At 44.1% G+C, this 24,718-nt stretch overlaps 1 protein-coding gene across 1 annotated transcript in view; it reads right to left on the reverse strand.

Annotated features, from left to right (window-relative positions):
- The window catches only part of CHRM4 (cholinergic receptor muscarinic 4), a 46,971-nt gene extending 24,321 nt beyond the window's left edge, over nt 1–22,650 (reverse strand). Inside the window, exon 1 of the mRNA XM_048486857.1 lies at nt 22,210–22,650. The gene's annotated coding sequence lies outside the window, so the exon portion shown is untranslated. The remainder of the gene's footprint in view (nt 1–22,209) is intronic.
- Between the last annotated feature and the right edge of the window lie 2,068 nt (nt 22,651–24,718).

The raw sequence follows: 24,718 nt of genomic DNA on the forward strand, positions 1-24,718 counted from the left end.
ATGGCAGATTTAATAAGCAAGAAAAGGCTAAAAGATTGTGCCACAATGATAATGATCAAACAGATTTGAAACTCTGGCCCACCAATTACTACACTGTCTCAGATTCAAGGAAATCAGATCCAAGTATGTGAATCTTACTCCTTTACATTTACCAGATCTCCCCATTTTAATTAGATTACACTACTTGTTGGACAATCCTGATCCTTCTCTCTGTATGATAGTGGCAGACTTTCTCCTGAAAATTACTAAACGCCAGTAGATTTCCTTCGACCTAACATTTATTTCCTCTATTGTATATGCTTTTTAATCCGTTTTTATCATTGTTGTACTGTTGTCTATGCCAATAAAGGCTTGCAATGGGAGCTAGTAGGAGATAGGGGCTACAGTTTTGAGGGTCCATAACTTTGCCCCTCCTGACCCAAACTGCACCAAACCTGGGGGGTATCATCAGGGCAGTCTCCTGATGAGACCCTGAAAGCTTTGAGACTGTGCCTTCAGAAATGTGCCCCCCCCAGCCTGCAACCCCCATTGACAGAAATGCAGAAAACTCAATGCAGAACCAAGATTCTTGGGCAAATTTCTGGGATGTTCCTGAAGGGGGCGCATTTTTGGATGTATCAGCACCAAAATGTCAGGGTATCATCTGGAAACTGTCCTAATGGGTGCAGTTTGGTGCAGTTTGGTTTAGGGGGTCCAAAGTTATGGATCCTCAAAGGGGGTGCCCCATCCCACATTCTTTGCTAAGGAGATGGGGGCTACCCTTTTGAGGGTCCATAACTTTGGACCCCCTGAACCAAACTGCACCAAACCTTGGGGTTGCCATCATGACAGTCTCCAGATGATACCCTGAAATTTTGGTTTCAAGCGTATATAAAAGCCCTGCCTCACAGATCACAGACTTGTTTAAGTAGGTTGTGAGGGAAAAGTTCGCCATTATGGTTCACCTAACCCAGGACCAAGTTGATGGGGTTTGGCCACACCAAGTGAGATATCTCCCTAAAAATAAAAGATAATGCGTGGTTACTGAGTGACAATGAATTGTCAGACTGCATCATTTGGTGCACGGCTTGGCTGGGAATTTGCCCAGAGCCAAAAACACACGTACAACACCCCACCCCTCGCCAAGTCTGAGCAAGTATCATTCCAACTCAATTGCCAGCCAAATGCTGGTTATTTTTTGCTTGCTGAAAAACAGCAAAAAGATAAAACCCTACAGGGATTAGTTCTGTCATTTTAAATGGCAAAACAGCCTTCAGCATTTAGAAGTAAACCCCAAGGACAGAGAACGAAGTGGAAGGAAACGAGAGGGAACCAGCAAGCAGAAGGGAAGTGGAGAGAGCCACCAGAGAGTGGAACATTGGCAAGATGACGAATGAGCAGGATGTGGAAGCGATGCATAGATATTTATGTTTATGAAGCATGTGTCTGATAGCAAGAGGCCAAGCATTCAAGGAAGGTGTCTGTTGATAATGGCTTTATCTAATAGTCGTTAATTAGGTACTGAGTCATGGCACCAGTTTACATTTCGCGAGCAGCTTCTCTAGCTGACAGATGTATACCCCTTTGAAAGTGTGAACATGCGGCTCTTGCTTGCCAGTAATAGCCACCTTACAAATATGATGGATAGATTGTAGATAAGGAGTTACAATAATCTGATTCTGTAGCCAGCACTGTTACCAATGTTTTTGTCTCTATGCCAAGTTAAAAATGGATTGTTCAGGTTGGCGTTAGATGTGCTGTTTAACGTGAGGCTGCTACTCAAAATGGCAGCCCCATTATCAAGCCTTCCCTCTCCCCCTGTAATATTGAGGTACCCTTCTCTGGATTCTTTCTGTATCATCTACCAGTGCTAGCTGATGGCGTGAAGCAGAGTAGGAACAAATATGAAATGCTGCTGTTGAAATGTGGGGAAATGTATCTAAACATAAAGAGTACTCAATGCACAGGGCTACCATTTTTTGTGAGGTCCCTGTGTTGACCATGGTTTGCTATCTGTGGCAAGGGTTCTAAACTCTGTGTAGAAACTGGGTTAAAGCAGTTAGAAACTCCAGTCCTACCCTACAAATTAGGCTCTTTAGTACCTTTTTATGTCATGATCTGAGTTAAAATCTCCACTTCTCTACAAAGTTCCACAGGGCTACCTTCAGCAAGTCACTGGGTAGGATCTTGTCATCATGTAATGGTGGAAAAACAGTTTGATCAAGCACCTCTGTTTGGATAAACATTGCATAAAACATTTGCAAGAACCACTGCAGGTTCAAGCACAAGCCCCTGTGTAGCATATCTGGGCTCACTATACTACATTTCTCTCTCATAATTGACATGAGGATAAAATGGGATGACACCATTAGAAAGAACAGCAGGATAAAGCAAACATGTTGCTTTTCCTAATATAACAGAGTGGTATGAAAACAACAGGGGCAGCTTTTCAGCATCTCTCTTAAAAGACTAGTAACCTCAGCAGTTCTGGTGGTTGAGGAAATGACTTGGGTGTCTATTTCACAGTTTCTATTAATCTTATTCAATAGCAGTGCTATAAGGTATGTAGTTCTCTCGAAGTGATGTTGTAATTCAGTGGAATCAGAATTTCATTTAAGTCCTTGTGGAAAGGTAATTTATTTAAGCAACAGGAGGCTGACTGACATGAGCCTTCCTGTTCACTCTGAAAGAACATGCACAGAGAAATGCTTCAAGAATTAGTGTTACTGTTTTACAACCCGTTTAATTGTGTTGAATCAGAAGTCAGCTTTGTTGACTTAAAATGTATTTACTCCCAAGTAAATTTGCTTAAAACTGAAATCTGAGGATGAAAGTCCTATTTAGAACAGGGCTGAAAGCCACTGTTAGGGCAGAATGCTATTACCATGACTTTGCACTGTTTTACGGACCTGTTAAAGCAACCATTGCATTGGATTGGGTGAAATTAAATTAACAATATTTTTTCTTTATTATTATTTTTAGTTGGCATAGCAGTAGCAGTAGCAGTAGCATTACATCAGATTCCTGATTCTAAAGATCATGTTACTTATTAACTAGTAAAAACAACATTACTATGGGACAATGTACATTACATTTTAAACAATACAACATGTTGGTTTTAATAGACTTGATCATAGTTCTGTTTCAGGCTGTTACAAGGAATTTAATTTAGAGAGTGATGCTGGGATTCAGAGCAATAATATGCAATAAATGGGCATCCCATTTAACAACTTAACCATGGCTAGCTATTTATATTTGTTAATTGAGCCTAAATGGCAACAGGCAGTAACACTTGCTAGATGTAATGTTCTACCTTCAGCCCTTCGACAAGGGAGAAGACTTGGGCTCCTGCATCGTGAGAGAAAATGTATTTGTGAGGTGGGCTGTGGAGAGTCTGTTTGGCATGTTATATTATATTGCCCCTCGTATGTGACTGCAAGAGCCAGTCTTTTAGCCCCCTTGTTAATAGACCAAGCCAAGATAAGTGATCCACAAAAAAGTATATTTCTTTTAAATAGCGAGAACAATGTGATCTTAGAGGCTGGGGCTAAATTCTTTTTGCATGGTTATTTTAACACATTCTTAATCATGTTCCTATTTTTATTGAAATTGTTATTCTGATTTTTATGCCAATAAAGGTTATTAAATTAATGGAACAATTTAAATAGTCAGTTGCTCATAATTCTGCCTGGTAAGATCTGGCATCTGATCAAATCCCAACGGAGCTCAGTGTAACGTTTTATGTCCCTTCCCTCAGTGGCTATTTACTGGGTTCCCATTGTATCAACAGCATAGCAGAGCATTGCCTGGAGGAAGAGGCTGACGTGCATTTCCTCTGTAGGCAGCAATCGGCCTCCTGACCATGCAAATACTGATAGTAATCTGGCCAGGAGGAGGTGGATTCTGCTCCTTCTTCATAGTTTATTGCTATTTTTTTTTGAATTGCCACATGTCTATCTTTTCCTTTCTGTATGCTCCAGTCCCTTATACACGTTTCTATGTGATTGGAATATTTGCTTAAGTTGATCAGTAAACCACATGAGTTCACAATGTCATGGGACCCCAGGCAAGCCTTGTACTTAACCAGAAAGTGACCTTGACAACCAAAGAAGCTTCTCTTGGTTTCTCTGCCACCAATTGTATTGGAAATCCAGGGTGTAGTTACGTTGTGACACAGAAACTTGTTTGCTCTCTGAAAACAGACAACACTCACACCTGTCTGTAATGGATTAAGTACTTTTAATAACCATGGAAGCATTAAATCCTGAGAGGGAACTGCAGCAGCAAAAAGCAAATAGGAGTCTTGCAGCACGTTAATGACTAACAATATTTATTCCAGCCTGAGCTTTTACGAGTCAGAGTTCACTTCTTCAGATGCCTGGAATGTGCATCCACAGGAAGTAGATTTATATGACAGACTGAACCTTCCTTGATTAGACCTGTGTTTATCCTACTTTGCCCATTTTGAGAGCGGCCCTCTCCCACTCTGAATAGATTGAATTCTCTTTCTTTGGCAATTATAACATCTCCCCACTCCCATATTTCTCTTGCTTGTAACTTTGAGGATATGTTCTATGGATGCACATTGACAATGTGCATCTGAAGAAGAGAGCTCCGTCTCACAAAGGCTCAAGCTGAAATAAATATGATTTGTCTTCAGGTGCCACTGGACTTCCATACAAGCATTAGGCACTTTAAATATCTGCAGTGTTTTTTAAAACCTTTAAGATTTAAGCCAGAAGATGTTAACTTGCTGTTTTTACTTTTATAGGCCTAATTTTATATTTCCAATGGGAGCTAATAGGAGATGGGGGCTACACCTTTGAGGGTTCATAACTTTGGACCCCCTGAACCAAACTTTACCAAACCTGGGTGGTATCATCAGGAGAGTCTCTTAAAGATACCCTGAAGTTGTGGTGCTACTAGCCTAAAAACTGAGCCCCCTGCAGGCCAAAAATTAAAAAATACTTTAAAAATACAAAAAACACAAACGAACATTGTTGGGGGGGGCGCAAAACTCAGATTTTGCACCGGGTTCCATTTTCCCTAGCTACGCCTCTGGTGGTAGAATCCTGGTGGTAGAATGGAAGTGTCCATGCAGTTTGTTGTACAGTGAAAAGGAGATGCCAAGCGTAGTCAGACATGCATTCTAGACTTTAACAAAGATGATTTCAGTAAACTTAGGAAACTATTGGGTGTGATCCCATGGTTAAGAATACTAAAAGAGAAGGGAGCGTGTGATGGATGGGAGTTTCTTAAAAGTGAGATCTTAAAGGCACAATTTCAGTGTTCCAATGAGGAGGAAAAACAGGAGGTGGAAACCAGCACGGATGTCTGTAGACCTTTCAACTGAGCTAAGATTTAAAAGGGACATGTACAAGAAATAGAAAAAAGCTAAAGTGCAGAATGAGTTCAGGTTTGCAAAAGGAGTTAAACGCAATTTAAAAAGGCTTTTCTGGTTATGTCAGTGGAAAAATGAAGAAAGTGTTCACTGCATGAAGAAGATAAAATTCTAACAGGAGACTGAAAAAAGGCAAAACTACTCAACACCTTCTTTCCCTGGCCTTCTTCCAAAAGGAAAACAGTGCTCAACCAGGGGAATGTGGAGCAGAAGATGTAGCAGGGGAAATTCAGCACAGAAGAAATGAAGAGGTAGTACAGGAATATCTGGCTACTTTAAATGAATTCAAATCTCCAGGGCCTGATGAACTACACCCCATGGTATTAAAAGAACTGACAGAAGTAATCTCAGAACTACTTGCTATAATCTTTAAGAATTCCTGGAGAACAGAAGTCCCAGTAGACTGGAAGAAGGCTAATGTTGTCCCCATCTCCAGACAGGGATGGGGGAAAAGAGAACCCAAACAGTTGCCACTCAGTCAGAGTGACTTCAATACCAGGAAAGATTCTACAGCAGATCATTAATCAGACAGTCTGTAAGCACTTAGAAGGGAATGCCGTGATCACTAAAAGTCAACATGGGTTTTTCAAAAACAAGCCATGCCAGACTAATCTTATCTGTTTTTTTTGATAGAGCAACAAGTTTGGTAGAGGGAGGGAATGCTGTGGATTTGGCTTACCTTGACTTCAGTAAGGCCTTTGACAAGGTCTCCCATGATAGTCAGCAGTGTGATGTGGCAGTCAAGAAAGCCAGTACAGTTCTGGGCTGCATCGACAGGACTATAGTGTTTAGATCAAGGGACATAATAGTACCACTCTAGTCTGCATTGGTCAGACCTCACCTGGAATACTGTGTCCAGTCCTGGGCACCACAAGAAGTTCAATAAGGATAATGACAAGCTGGATCAGGCCCAGAGGAGGGCAATCAGAATGGTCAAAGGTCTGGATTCCATACCCTATGAGGAGCAGTTTAGGGAGCTGGGTATGTTTAGTCTGGAGAACCGAAGGTTAAGGGGTGACCAGGTAGTGATGTTTAAATCTTGAAGGGATGTCATGTTGAAGAGGGAGCAAGCTTGTATTCTGCTGTTCCAGAGACTAGGACAAGGAGTAGTGGATTCAAGGTGCAGGAAAAGAGATTCCACCTAATCATTACAAAGAACTTCCTGACAGTAAGGGCTGTTCAACAGAAGAATACACTGCCTCGGAGGTTAGTGGAGTCTCTTTTGGTGGTTTTTAAATAAAGGCTGGATGGCCATCTGTCAAGGGTGCTCTGATTGCACATTCCTGCATGGCAGGGGTTTGGACTGGATGACCCTTGTGGTCTATTCCAACTCTATGATTCTAGCTGAAATTAACTAATAGATGTTTGAAGTCAAAATGTCAGAGTTATGGGAACAGTGCCGGTAAATCCAGCTGGCTTCCAGTCCATGCCATAGACTCGGCAAGTGAACTCACTTTTACATACGACATTCAGTTTTTGTTACATCATTAACACATTTCTGAGCAATTGTGGTGGTATGCCAAAAGCTTAATATCCTGTGTGTGGTAATAGATGGGCACAGTTAGCAGACCACATATTCTTACGTACCAAGATTGTCACACGAATATGTGACAATTCAGACATTTAAAACTTTGTGATATCATGTCTCCTCCCTAAGGCTCTCTGACATCAGACCAAAAGTGGTGTAGGAAAAAGAACCTTTACCAACCTATTGGCATGATTCAGACATAACATGTGTTATTCTAACAATGGTGAGTTTGTGAAACCCAGATTCAGCTCACAAAGCATCATTTACCTTTAAAAATCCTGGCTTCCTCACACTCACTCTTTTCCCCACCTCACATACAGACCCCCAGTTGGTATCCCAGCCTGCACTGCAATGAGGGCACTGCCAGAAAGCAACCCAGGATGTTCACAACTTTTCTAAACCTTAGTTAAGATTAACAGTGCAATCCTGGGGGAGGGAGACAGTTTTGCAGTGGCTGGGGATGGTGCTGCAGCAGCAAGGTTACAGTGCCTACAAAGGGATTTCAGGCAGTGTGGGAGACTGAAAAACTAGCAGAAATCCCCAGCTGATCTGAAAACCCCAATGCAGCCCAATGGGCTGCACCACACTTTAACTGGCATAAGTCTACACCAGCTAACAGGAGTGTTCCCAGGCTGAATGGCCACAGGAAGCCGATTAAAGCCACCTCCACCCCAGGAATGTTCCTGAGACGGTGCAGGTTTCTGAAGCAGAGGACCACCAGCACAGAAGCAGCTTCTGCATTCAAGTGCCACAGAGCTCCACAGCAGCCCTCCACCAGCAATAGTGTCCCTCCCCTTGTGCTGGTGTATGGAACATCCATAACGGCATGCCCTCACATCACCTCCACAACTCTTTCAGGCCACATTGTAACCGTTGTTAAGAAGCTAACTTCACACTATGATTTCTGATCCTATACTTAACACTGTAATTATAAGCCCTCCACACATGCCATCATACACATTGAAATCAATTTGCATAGAGGAAGAAGGAGAGCAAGTGTGAGTGTACTGGCCCTGCCATCACTACACATGGCTCATGAGGATGCCGTCTGTATGCATGGAAAGTGCAAATGTGTAGGCTTCTTCTTGGTAATTGGGAATGTTAAAAAGGCAGCATCCTTGAGCCAGGAAGAAGTCTAAGTGATTATACTTCTAATGTGCATAGAGTCCATGCTCAAAAGCCAGCCATCACATGTGGGCAGGGATCAAGGCCAGTGCACTTGCCTCTGTGCCAGAGGCATAGCAAGGGGGGAAAGCGCCCGGTGCACCCCAAGAACGCCCTCACCACACCCTCACAGGGGCGCTCGTCCGGTGCATTGCGCACCCCCGTTCCCCTTGGAGCTACGCCTCTGCTCTGTGCTCACTGATCTAAAAACATGTAATGTCATGCACAGTGGGCTCCATGGTTAGTTAAGTGGCCCACACTTAAATGATCACACCCATAGCTGAATTAAACCATGGTTCATACAATGTCTTAATTGAATCATTGTCTAATTATACCAATTCAACTGTGTGTATTTAATAACCTGAGCTTTCCCCAAAAGGGGAAGGGTGGCCTATCAATATAATAAATAATAAAATAATAATTTACACAGAACTAAGACTTACTGGAAAAGACACTAATGCTAGAAAAAGTTGAAGGCAGTAGGAAAAGAGGAAGACTTAAGACGAGATGATTGTCTCAATAAAGTCAGTCTTGGCCATTTTGCAAAACTGTAAATGCTAGGACATTCTGGAGGTCATTCATTCATAGGGTTGCCATAAGTCAGAAGCAACAGTGTTATTTCTATGTAAATGTGTTCAGAGCTGCAATCTTCATGACACAAGTCCAAGGACTTTGGAGTCTTTTCAAGATCTATACCCACCACACCTTGCATGGCACCTAGAAGCCAATGCTATTGTTTGATCCAACATATACAGGCTCTGAATCCAGGCAGGTGACTGTACTCTGCACAATCCATATCAGCTTCTGAACTATCCGGAAGGGCAGCTTGACAGTTAAGTCAATAGGCTAATGTCAAGGCATGAAGATCAAATGCTTTGTGTGGCTTTCTCCAGATCAAGCTGACCAACTTATCTCTGTGTTTCCTTTTGATTCAGCCAGAGAGATAAGGTAGTCAGTGAGACAGAATCTAGTTGACTCTTTGAAAACCAGGGGCTGCTGGTTAATTACCTTCAGACAGTTCTTTAATTTGGATGCAGACCTGACAACTTTAGATAGTTTTCTGTACATTACTTTAGTCATTATAGGCTTTAACATTCTAGGCCCTAGCCTCAGTTTTCTCCTTGCCTGGTGAAAATGATAGGAAGTTTCGGTAAACTGTGATGTATGGAGTATGGAACTCTTTGGGGCCAGATGGGAAAGTAAAATGGCCCTGGAGCAAGCCAAGCTTACCTTGGGCATGCCAAGCCGGCAGAGCCAAAAAAAAATCAGCATTGGCTCATGAAGTGATTTTCCCCACACTTGACTGGTAGTGCAGGTGAAGGCAATTGGTGAGCTGACACTGAATATCATGGCTACTAACGGGTCCAAGTGAAGTGAGCCCTGAAACACCAGAAAAGTTGCTTGGATCTGCTAAAAATTTCCTGGAAGTTAAACAGCTAGTCATTTTGTGGAGATCTTTCTGGCTTTTGAGACATAAACCTCATAAGAACATAAGAAAGAGTCTGCTGGATCAGACCAGAGTTCATCTAGTCCAGCACTCTGCTACTCACAATGGCCCACCAGGTGCCTTTGGGAGCTCACATGCAGGATGTGAAAGCAATGGCCTTCTGCTGCTGCTGCTCCTGACCACCTGGTCTGCTAAGGCATTTGCAATCTGAGATCAAGGAGGATCAAGATTGGTAGCCGTAGATCAACTTCTCCTCCATAAATCTGTCCAAGCCCTTTTTAAAGCTATCCAGGTTAGTGGCCATCACCACCTCCTGTGGCAGCATATTCCAAACACCAATCACGCGCTGCGTGAAGAAATGTTTCCTTTTATTAGTCCTAATTCTTCCCCCCAGCATTTTCAATGCACGCCCCCTGGTTCTAGTATTGTGAGAGTGAGAAATTTCTCTCTGTCAACATTTTCTACCCCATGCATAATTTTATAGACTTCAATCATATCCCCCCTCAGACGTCTCCTCTCCAAACTAAAGAGTCCCAAACACTGCAGCCTCTTCTCATAAGGAAGGTGCTCCAGTCCCTCAATCATCCTCGTTGCCCTTCTCTGCACTTCTTCTAACTCTTCGATATCCTTTTTGAGATGTGGCAACCAGAACTGAACACAGTACTCCAAGTGCGATCACACCACGGCTTTATATAAGGGCATGACAATCTTTGCAGTTTTATTATCAACTCCTTTCCTAATTATCCCCAGCATAGTTTGCCTTTTTCACAGCTGCCATGCATTGAGTTGACATTCCCATGGAACTATCAACTAAGACGCCCAAATCCCTTTCCTGGTCTGTGACTGATAGCACTGACCCGGTAGCGTGTATGTGAAGTTTGGATTTTTTGCCCCTATGTGCATCATCACTTTACATTTTGCTACATTGAACTGCTTTTGCCATTTCTTAGGCCATTCACCTAATTTATCAAGGTCTGCTTGGAGCTCTTCACAATCTTCGCAATCTCATCAGTCTGCTATGTAAAATTTAGCTGCCCAATTTTTCCAGTGCCAATTTCACTCCTCTCCCCCTCTCCTCCTTTCTTGTGGGGTCCCACAGGGGGCAGTCCTATTTCTGATGTTATTTAATATCTACGTGCGATCCCTGGCTCAGCTGGCGATCCCTGGCTCAGTTTGGGGCTGGGTTGTCATCAATATGATGATGACACTTAGCTCTATCTGTTGATTGAGGGCCAGATGGCCACTGCCCCTGGTATCTTGGCCAAGTGTATGGAGGCTGTGGTGGGATGGCTTAAAAATATCGGACTGAATCTGAATCCACTGAAGGTAGACGTCATGTGGCTGGAACTCGAGGGGAAGTTAGACGGAGTGGCATTAGCACTTGCATCTTCTGTGAAAAGCCTGGGTGAGCTCCTGGACTCTTCTCTTCCTGTGAAGTCCAGGTTGCAAGCATGGCCAAGGTAGCTTTGTTCCTCCTCGGCCAGGCTAGGCAGTTGGCCCCCTACCTGTCCCTCTCAGTCCCATTACAGTGATCCACGCAATGGTCACCTCCAGGCTAGATTACTGTAACTTGCTATATGCCAGCCTACCCTTGAAGCTGCTCCAGAAACTGCAACTGGTTCAGAATGCAGCAGTGAGGGTCCTTACAGGGACCTAATAAGAGCACATATTAGCTGCACTGGTTACCAGTTGAATTCTGGATCACGTTCAAGGTTTTGATGTTAACCTTTAAGGCCTTGAGCAGCCTGGGACCATTGTATCTGCAGAACCACCTCTCCCAATATTGCCCCTGGAGGACATTAGATTCCTCTGGAAGTGGCCTCTTGGTGATCCTCCCAGCCCACCCGCCTGCCCTGTACCCTGCCTTGCTCATGAAATAATTCAAAATGATATAGGGAGGGAAGGAGTTTTGGATTGTACATGAAATTTTAATCATTTAATTGACAATGTAAATTAAGTTGAAAATATATTGGTGCCATAGGGATTTATAGAAATTTTAGATGATTATTGGATTTTATTGCTGCATGTTTCTCAATTGTTGTATTTGTTGGTGATTTTATTGTTATATGGTGTATGTGATTTTTTTTTAATACTCTCAGCTGTTGTAGGTTTGGCCTCCGAGCTGGGAAAGGGCAAGATAACAAGTCAACGAAAATTATCAATAATTAGAACAGAAAGAAACACTTGCAGACTGTTCATTTAGAAATACCACAGAGCTGGAAAACTGCCCCTGCAGAGTATGTCCCAGGGGTTATGTGGATTTGGGGATAAGAAGGTGGAAATACCATTTGCTTGCAATTAAATCACTCTGGCTCCCCGCTGACTTGCAGTGATTACTGCTGGCTTAGCATTCCTCTTGCTAGCATGGATGTGTTTCATCAACATCAGCATTCTGAAGCTGCAAGCCAACTGCTCAGTTGCCTGGTTAGAAATCTACCAGCCCCTTCTGTATTGCTAACTGGGATGCTCTGCTAGAAAATCAGAACTGAGGTCATAAAAGCTGCGTCTATACATTACTGGGAAAATTCTCATTGGTGTCAAGGAGATTTAAATTTCAGCTGGATCAGTCAAAAAGATCTCTCCAGCTGTTTCAGAAGGGGTCTTATCCAGTCCAGCGGAACTTCCTTCCAAGCAAGTGCCTGCAGGATCACGGCCTGTTTCATCTCAAAAGTGGTCCCACCTCTTCCCCTGTTGCTTTAGTTACGGTACATAACCTCTTTTCTAAGTTTCAGTAGCTTTTTATCATCTGAAAATCACGCAGAACTGTTTAATGAGGTGCTTTACCAAAAACAAAAAAAAAGAAAGCCAGTTCTTGCTTCAAAATATTAAGGCTGCAAGTGCTCCCTGACTGTGTTGATTGCAGCAATGCAGCTGATGGGCCCAGGCGAGACAGGAGCAGTCGACAGCAGACAGCAGACACCGTGCAGAAAGAGAGATGGAGAAAATCTAAGGCCCCATCAGCCTGTAGTGAAAAGGCTTTCTTGTTCGTTAGTAACTCAGTTCTGATACATAATCTGGGGAAGAGCAGTGAGCCAGTGACAGAGCTCACATTTGGCATCCAAAGTCCATCCTCGACATTGCCCATTAAAGGACTTCTGATGGCAGGCAGGCAGGCAGGCGTTTGGAAAGACCTTTCCCGGCCTGTGACTCTGGAGACCTGCAGTTAGACAAGTAAACAACACTGAAAGCACCACCCCAAGCACAGATACGCTCTTCTAAGCCCATGGATTTCAATACACTCCAAAGAGTTTAACTTTGCTTAGGATTGCACTGCAAATGCAATAGTGTGACTCTGGATAGGGCAAGGCAGTTTCATATATGCATCTGGTAGATAAAAAAAGGGGGTTGTTGCCAAACTGGAGGCAAGGCAGTTGGTGAAACTAGGCAAGGTCCTGCCCTGGGGCTGCCACGTAACAGGATGCCCAGCCATGAAGCCAAAATGTTCTTAAGGGCAGGAATTGCAAGGAAGGGTTTGGACTGTATCTTTACTGGAGGCGCCCTGAGAAAGAAGAATCCTTGACCCACTACCTATTCCAAGCTGGGATTAACTGGAGCAAGGAAAGACCAAGGGCCATTGCTGTAACAGTGTTAAATTCGAGGATAAGCAACTTAATGAAGAACTGAGTGCCTTTCAAAACAGCTGCAAGGACACATAAAACCTTCCAAGGCAGACAGCCTTTCTTGTTAGTTTGTTTGCTTGGAAGATGTATATGTCATCTCTCCAGCAGAAGTATTCAAGGTGGCTTGCAGCCATATCATTAAAAAAAAAACCCCAAACAGAGCAGCGGAAAATGGTGAACATGGGGAAGGGAAACCTGTTCCTTGTTAACATGTCCTCTCTCTAGGCCTTCCATTAGCAAGTATTCTGGGGGCTTTTGTTGTTAAGAGCGCATTTTCTTATTTAAAGTGTGTTCAGGTTTGTGAAAATTCAATAACTGTCATCTTCATAATTGGGAGGGGAAAAGAGAAAAGGCCAAGAGGATTCTGCCTCATCAATAAAACATACAATTACATCCTCCCTATTCCTCTGAACAGGAAGAGGCCCCAGCGGCAGCTCTCTCTGAGTTGCTTCCCTTGGCTTTTTGGAAGCTTTTGGCATTTTTGTAATGTTTGCTTTAAGACAAACACAAGTAGAAGCAAAGGGCAACAGATCTACTGCCCTGTATCAGATCCCAGAGAGAGATCGTGCACCCACAAGGTGCTTCAGCCACTTCGTCTCCCTCTGTTTTGTTTGCTGTCTCTTCTAAATTAAAAACCTCCAGTTTCTTCACAAATATGCACACTCCTGCAGGCTAATCCCTTCAAGCTTTGTGGAGTATTTGAACAGAGCTATGCAGGGTTCATCTCCTAATAATTAGTATCTAAAATATTAAGCTGACCACTTTGAGCCATCTCCCTAAAGAGAATTGGTCTTGCACCAGCCATGGCAGTATACTTTGCAGCAGTCAAATTTTGGTGGAAAGCTAGAGGAGGCTTAGTGGTCCTTTCTGTGGAATCCAGACATGGGGAAGGCAGTGCCACTGAGCTGGTTATGCATGAATTAGCTCTCAGAAAATTCTCTCACATGGGACACTGAAGGATTCATGGAAAGTTTCTCCTCCATTATTTTCCTTCCATATTCAGTTGTCATATTAAAGAAGTGCAGATTTTAGGTTAGTGAAAATCATACTTATTTCAAGGATCTGTACATTGGTCAGTAGTCAAAGAAGGGGTAAAGCCTGTGTGGGTGCTTATGAGAGTATTCATAAGAAAACTGTGATCCTTTGCTTGTTACAAAACTGTCACCTGTCTTTCATCTGAGTAGGAAAGACTAATCTCCGATGGGAGGAAGCAGATCAAGGGAACTGTGGCAGGGGGTTGCTTGACAGCCTTTGTACTGTCTTACATTCCCCTCTTGGTGCCAGCTTCAACCTTCCTGTCAGGCAAAGCACAATGGAAAAGGCAAGTGATGCTTGCCACACATTTCCTGGCTCAAAGCTATGGGTGAGAGCCAGATAGTAATTTGAGGGGAGAAACACTGTCTGAAAGATCGGCCAACAGATTATTCTGAACATATGCTCGGGAGCAAATACAAAGACATGGCTGGAGAAAGCAGAGCAGACAGGAACAAATGGAGTAAATCAGAGGTTCAGGGAGTCACCTGGGCAACTGCAGTGTAGCAAAGGAGAAGCATTCGGTAGGAGATCAGGATAACAGGAAAGAACATGGGGTTGCAGCTACATGCTACACAGCTGATTTGTACAGGTTGCAGACTGCTTTATATGGGAAGCCATGCAAGCGTTGTTTTTCAGAACTATATTTTGTATTATTTTTATTCATGTTGACCCTTCTTGGGTCCCAGTTATTTGGGAGGGATGTGGGTTTTTATATGTTTGACATAGTTTAATAAATTAATTGATAAGATGGGGCTTGCAACCAATGAGATATGCAACATAGTAATACTTCAGCAGCGGTCTCGCTGTTGCAAGCAGAACAGAAGTTGCATTGTTTCTAGAAATGCTTGTGCATTTCTAAAGCACATCCTTGGAAAGGACTGGAAATTCTTCAGAAGAGTATCCCTAAAATAGCAGATTATTCATTGACTTATAAGGGGTGGGAGCTGTAAGGATTGTTGATATCTTCTGAATGGACAAATATTGATATCAATCAGGATTGGAGCACTTGTGACCTTCTATCCTGAATGGCCTTCAGCTAGGTGTTGTGACCTGCTAGATGCTTTTCACACATTCCCGGTTTGTGCAGGCTCAGACAACCAACAAAATCAGATTAAGAAAATTCCTGATGGGTTAAACACCACTATAGATTATAGTTATGCAGACTTGGATCAAATGCTGAATATTGTAGCGGTTAAATTGTGATGATGCTGGGCAACAGGAAATCCCTGACAATAAATTTGTGATAGAGGGAACATTTTGGATATGCATACACAATTTTTCTACCAATGCAAAAGGTTTCTGGGCACCCTAGCAATGCACCCTCCAAAGTAATAGGTAATTGTGACATGGTTTACGTAAACCTGATCAGATAGAAGAAACTCCCTCCCACTCTTGAGGCTGCCTTGATCAATCTCACTACAGCCCCTCCTCATATCCACCCTGGGTCCTGCCAAGCAAGGCTCTTCAGGTTCCTGCTGGAAACTTTTTTCAGATCAAGATTGAAGCACACGGGGACTTAAGCCTTCCTGCCCAGACTTTTTTCTCAACCTGAAACAACTCTGGGAAGTAATTTCACAGAAGGAAAGGTGTAAGCCTTCTGTCCCTGTGTACTACAGTCCTGATTGGAATTTGGTCCCTGTTAGGAGCCCCTCCCCCCCCCCATGTCCTGGTCAGAATCAGTCACCTGTGACCTTTTAAAGAGCTTCTGCCTGACTTTTGGGGATATGAGTTGGGTCATGCAAACCATGACCGGAGTCAGTAAAAGCCGTAATGTTGAGTTTGAGTCTGAATTTCCAGCCAGAACGTTGAGCACCTCAGCTTCACTGTACCTATAAGCAGGTAAATGTGTAGTGAGGCCTAACAGCCAGTGTGTGAGGTCATTGACTCAGCTGGCTGCATGGGCAACTTTGGGATGTCACATTCATGAATCCAGAGCTTCAGTTGTGAGTCCACTATCCTCCCTCTCTATTAATGGAGGCAAGGGATGAGTGCTTTTGCATTACTGGTGCTCTTGACACTGATTTAGCTAACTGTGGCCATGTAGAAATCTGCAGTGGGTTTGGAAGCTATTGGAAAATAGTATGGTTATGGCATTGTCCTGGCACAACTGTAGCCTTAAACTTTTATTTGCCAGCGCACTAGTGTATAGGATTAAGCTATTCTATTTAAACGGTTTGATCTCAGAATTTTGCTTCTGGGAAACATATTGCTTCTGGGAAACAAAGATATGTGTGCCTTCCACATTAGGAATGGCCCATCTCATTTTCAAAACTGTCATTGATGATTCTGCTGCCATGTCAGTTATTTGTAAGGATGTACGAACATCTTTGAAAAATGTGCTAATCTTCAACAGGAAAAGGCATGAGGAAGCAGAAAGTGATGTACAAATGAAGACTCCTGGGTCTGTTTCTTACAAAGGAGGAGCAAATTTGAAATGGGGATATTAGAACCATAATTTGGTTAGGTTAAACTCTTTTGTTGCCTCAAAGAACACCTGCACCAATCACACAAGAGAAGAAAAAAAACCCTGTTGTTAGCCGTAAGCAATGTATGTGTGAACACTGTTCATGTAAACTGAAAATAGAGTATGTGTAAGCCACACTTTATGCCATCCCCACCCTCTGCACACTTATGGAATTATTCCATGGTTAACAAAGCACGGCAAGGGAACAAACTACAAGCGAGAACTAGCCCATCCTGTTCTCTTCACCAAAATGTGAAGACCCTGGACCCTCAGATATTTTAATTGAACATTAATATAATCTAGTAGAGCCATGTTTTAGCATGAAAATATTGCCTTCTCTATGATGCCCATAGTAATTGAATCACACCAATAATTAAGCCTGGTTTTTTGTATTAAAATGAATGACACTAAAATAAAATCTTTCCAAATCACTGTATGTGTAAGAAGACCTCTTAAGCATATTGTATTAACTCTCAAGAACACAGAGCTAGTCTTTATTCCCTTTTATCACTCATATCAGCTCCCTTAAATATTACAGTTTCTCACGATCATCAGATTGTGACTTTCCATATATTCTGTATATTTTGTCAGTTCATTATTACAAACAATCTTATGTCCTGTAAATCTGCCAAAGAAAGCCGATGCCAAGAATAGTATTTATGGCAATATTAACTAATTCATTTGACATACTATGTTGCTGATCAATAAGAAATATTTTCAAAATTTTGCAACACAACATTCCGATGTTGCATTTTAGCGCAGTCAGTTCAGACCATAAAATCAGTGATTAACTCCAAGTATATCAGTAATCTATCCTTAAAACTGCATGTGCTTCAGTACACCTATAAATTAAGTAAATTAAATTAATTTAAAATATCCCTATTTTATTCTATGTATGGAAACTATGGTCTCCATACAGTGACTAGCATGAATACTGTCTTCCATTTTACATCTGCAAACAAGTTATTTAAAAGAAATTCAATTTTTTGTGGATCTGCATCCTTGTACTTGGACAAATATTGTAATTGGAACTTTCTTGGTTAATGGGTTCATTTAGAGAGCAATCCCAAGCAGATCTACCCAGAATCCTACTCAAATCTATTGAATGTTGCTTACTGTCAGAAAAGAGTTCCTCAGATAGCATTTGGGATTGCCCACCTTCTCCGAAAATGACCGTAGTTACTCTTTCTTCGGAATCAAGAGCCTCCTCCATGTTCTTAAAATTAGCATGAACATGGGCATATCTGTAGGTTTAATATTCTTTCTCCCCAAAGAATGTTGGGCCCTGTAGTTCTGTGAGAGAGATCAAGAATATGTAACAAACAAATTACTGTTCCCGGGATTCTTTGTGGAACGTTAATCTGATATAAAACTGACACGAACTTGTAATGTAAATTTCCCCTGTGTGCTGCTATGGTGATGATGGACAGTCAGAGAGCTAGCCAGCTCTATCGCTGAGTGAAGCCAGAGCAGTCTTTTTATAATGTTGAAGTTAAGATATTGGCTGAGGATGGGGGAGTGTGGGCATGCACTTGTTGGACCAGGCTGGTATGGTTCAACGTATATAAATCACATTATTTACAGCACATTCTGGTGGGCCTTTTGAGTTGTGATGAACCCAAATAAAAATATTCAGCATCTTCAGATCCACAGGAAATGTCAATTCTTTTTAACTTCAACTATCAAAAACATTTTAAAAGAATCATTTGAAACACCTACAAATCTGGGCTATTTCTAGCAAATCAAGGCTAATGCACCATTTATCTTTAATTAGCTTAACTGTGGATAAATATCTTTCAGATAAGTATCCTACTTATGTATTTAGCCTCATTTAATGAGAATGCTATGCATTCAATTTTGTCAGTATAAATAAAGGGGGGATGCGCACAAATGCACCCCCAAGGGCTTCTTTGTGTTACTTATTTATTTAATTTATTTACATCAGGTTTCAGCACACAACCTGCTGTACTCCCATCAAGTCTTTCTTTATGTACAGCATAACAATTGTCATTATCATTTTCTTAATAAGAGATTTCTCAGGGTAGGTATTTACTTGCGAAGGAACCTCTGCGATGAAGACAGTTTGGAGCTGTAAAAAGAAGTGTCTTTGGCAGAGGAAACTGAAAGCCAGGTGCCTGCTTTGGTGCCAGGATGCCAAATGGCGCCCACTCTCATGTCGCTAAATTCAACACTTTCATAATGGGCTGCCGTTGAAGTGAACAATGTGAGCATTACATCAAATTAAGCCATTGTTGAAACATGACCGCAGCCATGAGAACGGTGGTGGTTAGAACATCATGTTATATTTCTGTCTTGTTTATTTACCCAGGATTGTTCTGAGTCATTTTACACTCTCTGAAGTAAATAGCAAATGGAAGGAAGGGTTTCTGGGCAAAGTTGCTGAGATGGGCGGGATGAAAAACTACCTACAAATAAAACAAACGGACAGAGTTCAAAGGGATAGTGAGATCCTTGAATAGAAGCACACTTCGGGGTCTCTTGGAAGCCAGGACAAGGGACTATGAAAAATGCCTCTAACTATTGGACATGTCCATGTCTTTACACAGACTATTTGAAGAAGAGTTTGGATTTATACCCTGCTTTTCTCAACCATAAGGAGTCTCAAAGTGGCTTACAGGCTCCTTCCCTTCCTCCCCACACCTTGTGAGGGAGGTGGGGCAGAGAGAATTCTGAGAGAACTGTGACAATTCAGAATAGAATCACTTCTGTTTGAATGTAATTGAAAAAAAATCAGCAATGGCTGGTATCCTGCCATTGTGCCAGTGCTTCAAACTCTACCTTCGGAACTCACCCAACTTTGCCTGGCCAAAGTTGCTCCTGGTTCAGAGTGGATTTGTTCAAGATCACTGCCACCCTTATCACATGCAAGTCCAAGGTCATCCAACAAGCTTCATGTGTAGGGGAGGGGAAGCAAATCTCCAGATAAGAGTCCATCGCTTGTGTGGAGGAGTGGGGAATCAAACCCACTTCTTCAGATCAGAGTCCACTGCTTTTAACTACTGACTTGGGAAGTCCAAAATCCTGCTTCTCAAATGCAAAGAACTGGTAAAACAGCATTATCCTTGATGCATTTCTTCCCTACCTCTGCCCAAAAAATATCCCTGCAAATCCAGTGGTTTTTAATATACCGGAGACCACTCTTGGTAAATAGAACTCAGAGTTTATCATGGAGTAAGCCCATGGGTTACTGCTCCGTAAAGCACCATGTGTAGTTTTATGAACTCATACAGAGCTTATACACACCTCATAAAGTTACAATCAGAATAATGGCCTCATATTTTTTCTTTAATTGGCTTGAAATAACTTTGCTTACATCCACCCACCTCTCTTCCCATTGCCTCTGCCTCTGCAAGGCCTACCCTTTCTCCATTGTCTGTTTCACTTGCCTTCTCCTTCCAGTGTTAAGTCACCTCTGCTGAAATGTAGATTGGAAAATTCATAGGGCAAGAATTTTTGTTTGGTTTTGTTTATGAAACGCTGTAAAGGATGGAATAGATTGACAGCACTGAATATTTAGTTAAGTCTGTATAAACTGGGAGCTGGAATACTCTAGGCTAGAGACTGAGTTATGATTTGCATGGTTACCAGTTCAAATCTCATCTTGGCCAGAAAATCACCTTGTAGCCTTAGGCAAGTCACTCATTCTCAGTCCTTCTCCCATTTACAGCTTGAGGATAACCTTCTTTACAGGACTGTTAAAATATTACTGTGTTAACATATGTCAAGTGCTTTAAACCGTGGAAGTGCTGTGTGAATGCAAAGTGTCACAAATATCTACTATCTGCCTTGCTAACGTGAAGTCAGCTATGCTTCCCTTTACAATCACACTGCCTTGTTATGAATACTGACAAGTGGTTAGGGGTAATTCATGGTGTTATGTGAGCTCTGCTGTGCCCCATTAGTTGATTACTTCTTTTCCCACAAACTGTGTTTTCTAGGGCAGGCACCTATCTTTAACTGAGGTGTACACAGTTTCAACACACTGAAAGTTGAAGGGGAAATGAAAGAGAGCCTGGCAGCTCCTGATCCCCTGGTAGTTGTTAATAGAGACAGGTTTAGCTAACAGGGATGATGCCATTTGCATAATCCTGCATTCTGCTCTGGGAAAGTTGCAGTCAGAAGAAGGTGTGAGCCAGTTCTTAAAGCATTCCAGTCCTTAGGTATGGCAGGTGCCTTGTCAAAATTTGATTAATTTAATGTAAATATTTCTAAACTTCTTTTACTCCCATAGTCTCTCTCACACAGACACCTGCAAATACACATGCAGAAACATACCAAGTTCCCACCACGAACTGGACGTAGGAGGTGGCTATAATTTTTTAAAAGAGTATAAGTCTCTAGCCTGTCTACTATCCCTGCCCTCCAGCTCTGAACCTCCTTCTGTATTCTCATTGTGTGTGTGTGTGTGTGCGCGCGCGCACACACACATGCATAAAGTGCTGTCAAGTCACAGCCAACCTATGGCAACCCCATAGGATTTTCAAAGCAAGAGACTATCCAAGGGGGTTTGCCTTTATAGGGAGGCAGGCTGTGTAAAAAATGAAACTTTCAAATGATCAGACAACTGCCTATTATAGTTGCTTCTGGGACTGAGTTTTAGTAGACACAATATATGACTGAAAGTTGTTCTGTCTATGCCCTTCAGATCCAGGCACTTTTGGCTAGATGTGATGAGTGAACCCAACAACCCAATCTGCTAAGATTCCAGAGCTGACACCAGCAATCCATCCTGGCTGAAAAGGTTAATGGTCGCAGCAAGGGGGAGGGGGAGGTGAGCTGCCACAAATCCACGGTACTCTTCCACTGTCTTTCATCGTCCCAGTATCTCTGCAAATACTGCTAGATCCCCCCCTGTTGCTAGATACCCCAATACTGCTAGATCTCCCCATTACTAGATCCTCCCAGTATGGCTAGATTTACAGAAAGAGAGGGAATAGACAGCACGGGAAGAAGTATAAGGAAACCAAAGTTGGGAGACAAAAGAGCACTTTTTTAACACCCCCACACCCCCCCACACACATAAAAATACCTTTTCTGAATAAAAATCTGCCCCTCCCGAAACACTATAAACATTTTTTCCTGTTGATTCCAATCTTTTCACCTTGTCCGTGGGAAGGGGGTGAGAGGGACACAATCCCCGGCCCAGCCGCGGCTGGCTTCCTGGCATTAACCCCCTGCCCTAATTCCTAGAGGTGTTTTTCTTCTGCCAGAACCTCAGGCGACGCTCCCCGGCCCTGTCTGCTTCTCCCTTCAGATGACCCGGGATGCCCTTGCTAGAGAACAAAGGTCGCTGCTGGACCCGGCGCGCTGGAAGTTTCCGGAGCGCACGTCGAAAGGGCAAGGAGGAGGGAGACCGAGGCTTTCTCCAGACGGATCCAGGCTCCCAGTCAGTCCTGGGGAACAATCTTTCTGCAAAGGCTGCGGAGACGGCAGGGTTAGGGGGAAGCGAGGGGTCACATAGAAACCCTGTGGCAGGAGGGTGTGCAAGAGGCTCCCTGATCTCCGGGCTGCCCCGATCCCAGGCGCCGGCTCCGAGAGGGCGAAACTTACCAGACGCGCCCCGTCGCGGATCCGAGGCGTCCTCAAAGCCGGTGGTGCATTTCCCCGCACTCCAGACGCAAGAGCCGATCAGAGGCGGCAGAGAAGTCCTCGCCCTTCGGGATCCGCTTGGTGGGACCTTCTCTGGAGCATCTCGAGTCCCGCCTGCAAACTCTTCTCTGGCCGTGGGGGCTGGGAAGGAGTTGGGGGCCCAGTCTGGCCAGCGCTGGGGGGCTGGGGCCGTCGGGGAAGGGGGGTGCCGAAGAGGCAGCGCACAGCCTGCCCTCCGCTCCAGATGCGCCGCCCGCTCGGACGAACTGGCGCGCACGCACTTTTCTCCCCGATGCAAGAAAATCCGCGAGGCAGCCCGGGGAAAATGATGTAATGGCGCCTCACCCAATCATTCGGGCGCTGCCAGTGCTACTTGCCCTTCTTCCCCAGCCTGGGCACCGGGGCTGCCCACTGGCAAGGCGTCGAGGGAGGGGGGAGGGAGGAAAGGGGCCAGGTCAGGGAGCCGAGGGACAGGCACTGCCCCAAGTCATCGAGCCCAGCCGCTTCCCCGGCAGCCTCTCTAGTGAGCAGCCAGAGAGTGTCTCACCCACTTTTGGCAGCACCTCGTGCGGAGACCCCTCCGCCGCCCTGGTCGGCACAGCTTTATCCTAGAGAGGCAGCCGAGGACGCCGCTCCAGGCCTGTCTGCGCGGGACTGGGCGGCTCCGTGGGCTCTCTTTGGGGCAGAACCAACTGATGGGAGAAGCTGGACATGGGCGTGCGGGAGCTGGAGAGGAAATCCAGAAAGCCCGTTAACCCGGGTCAGGGCAAGGCTGGGGAACTCCGTGGCTCCCTTTTACGCAGCAGAGCTCTGCTTTAACTCCGGAGGACGACAGCCTTGGGGGGAGGGGGCTGGGGGCAGGGCAGGGCAGGGCAGGGCAGGGCAGGGCAGGGCAGAGGGACTCCTGGCTGGTCTGGCCGAGCGAGCCCTCGGTTGTGCTTTCGGGGCCCGAGAGGGCGATGCACCTTTCAGAACTGGACAGCTCCAAGCGAGGCTGGCAGACGCGGCAGGGAAGGCGCTGGGAGGGCTGGCCGCTTTGCAATGACTCACTGGAGCCGGCTTGTCAACCCTGCCGGCTGGCTGTGGAGGCTGTTGGCTCCGGCCCTTTGGCCCCCGGCAGCACTGGAAGCAACAGCAGTGCAGCAGGGACTAGCGAAGCAGGGAAATCCCGGTTCAAAATGCCCTGGCGCCATTAGCCTCACCTGCATTATGGGGATCATATCTGTTAGCCTAATGAGGTGGCTGTAAGGATTATGTGGAGCCTTTCTGGGAAGTACTTTGACAAACTGAACACTAATCCAGAAACATCTTGATTATCTGGATGAAAAACTTGTTACCTTGCTCTAGCCTTCTTTGCCAAGGTGGTTAGTCCAATACTGAAATAATCTGAGAGAAATGGGACTATCCCTTTCTCTTTGGGATAAGCTGCCTCATAAATGCAATGACTAAATACAGTCTGAGAGCAGAGGAAGACCAAACTTGCTGTTCTGCCTGGGACAGGAGTTGTTTCCTCTTGGCCCCACCTTTGCAGCATCTCAGTTGCTTCCACCCTCTTCCCTACTGAATGGAGCTGAAGTATTTTTTGCAGAGTGCCTCACAAGGGGTGCTTGTGGACAAGGGCAATCACAGCTAGAACTCAGATAACTGATACTGCTTTGGGAGAGGGATGGAAGAGTTAACTCTGGACCAGAGCTATGAGGTCTATGTGATCTGCAGCACCGCTTCTAGTTGGACAGAAACCTATTAATCTCCAAGTCTCCTGAATAGGGCAGGAAACCTGACAAGGGAAGGGGTGCTGTGATGATCATTTGTCAAATGATGCTCTTTCGGGCCGAGCCAGCTAGTGCATTGCATCTCCTAATCCCATCAGACTTTTAAAAGAAAACTTTTAAATTTCAGAATAGAATCGCTTCCATTTGAATGTAATTGGGAAGGGGGTGGCATCAGCAATAGCTGGTGCCCTGCCATTGTGCCAGTGCTTCAAACTCAACCTACAGAACTCACCCAACTTTGCCTAGTCAACATTGCTCGCTCCTGTTTCAGAGTGGATTTGTTCAAGATCGCTGTCAACCTTATCACATGCAAGTCATTCAGAAAACAGTTTGCCTTTCACCACCGTGACTGAGTATGGCAGAGTGCTTAAAGGGCATAAAGGATCATCAGGGTCTTAAATTCAGGGACTGGATCCTCCCTACTCAAATCCCGAAGGGACCTGGATCTTCTGGCAATCGCCCTCAAGTGTCCCCTCTTAAACCGAGGCACCCTTTAAGGGCTGAAAGAGAAACCCTCTTGGTGAGTGTTAAGAAGGGGGCCAGCTAGCTGGGAAAGAAGCCTGAGAGCAGTCTTTTCATAAAACATATCATTATCTTTTGGAGGCTACTACTGCAACAGGTTTGAGAATATGGCCATATGGTGGTTTGAAAGGATAGGGTTATGAGTGACTAATAGTAGGGAAGCCAGCCTCCAGGGG

The sequence above is a fragment of the Sphaerodactylus townsendi genome, linkage group LG02 (genome assembly GCF_021028975.2).
Source record: "Sphaerodactylus townsendi isolate TG3544 linkage group LG02, MPM_Stown_v2.3, whole genome shotgun sequence".
Lineage (NCBI taxonomy): Eukaryota > Metazoa > Chordata > Lepidosauria > Squamata > Sphaerodactylidae > Sphaerodactylus > Sphaerodactylus townsendi.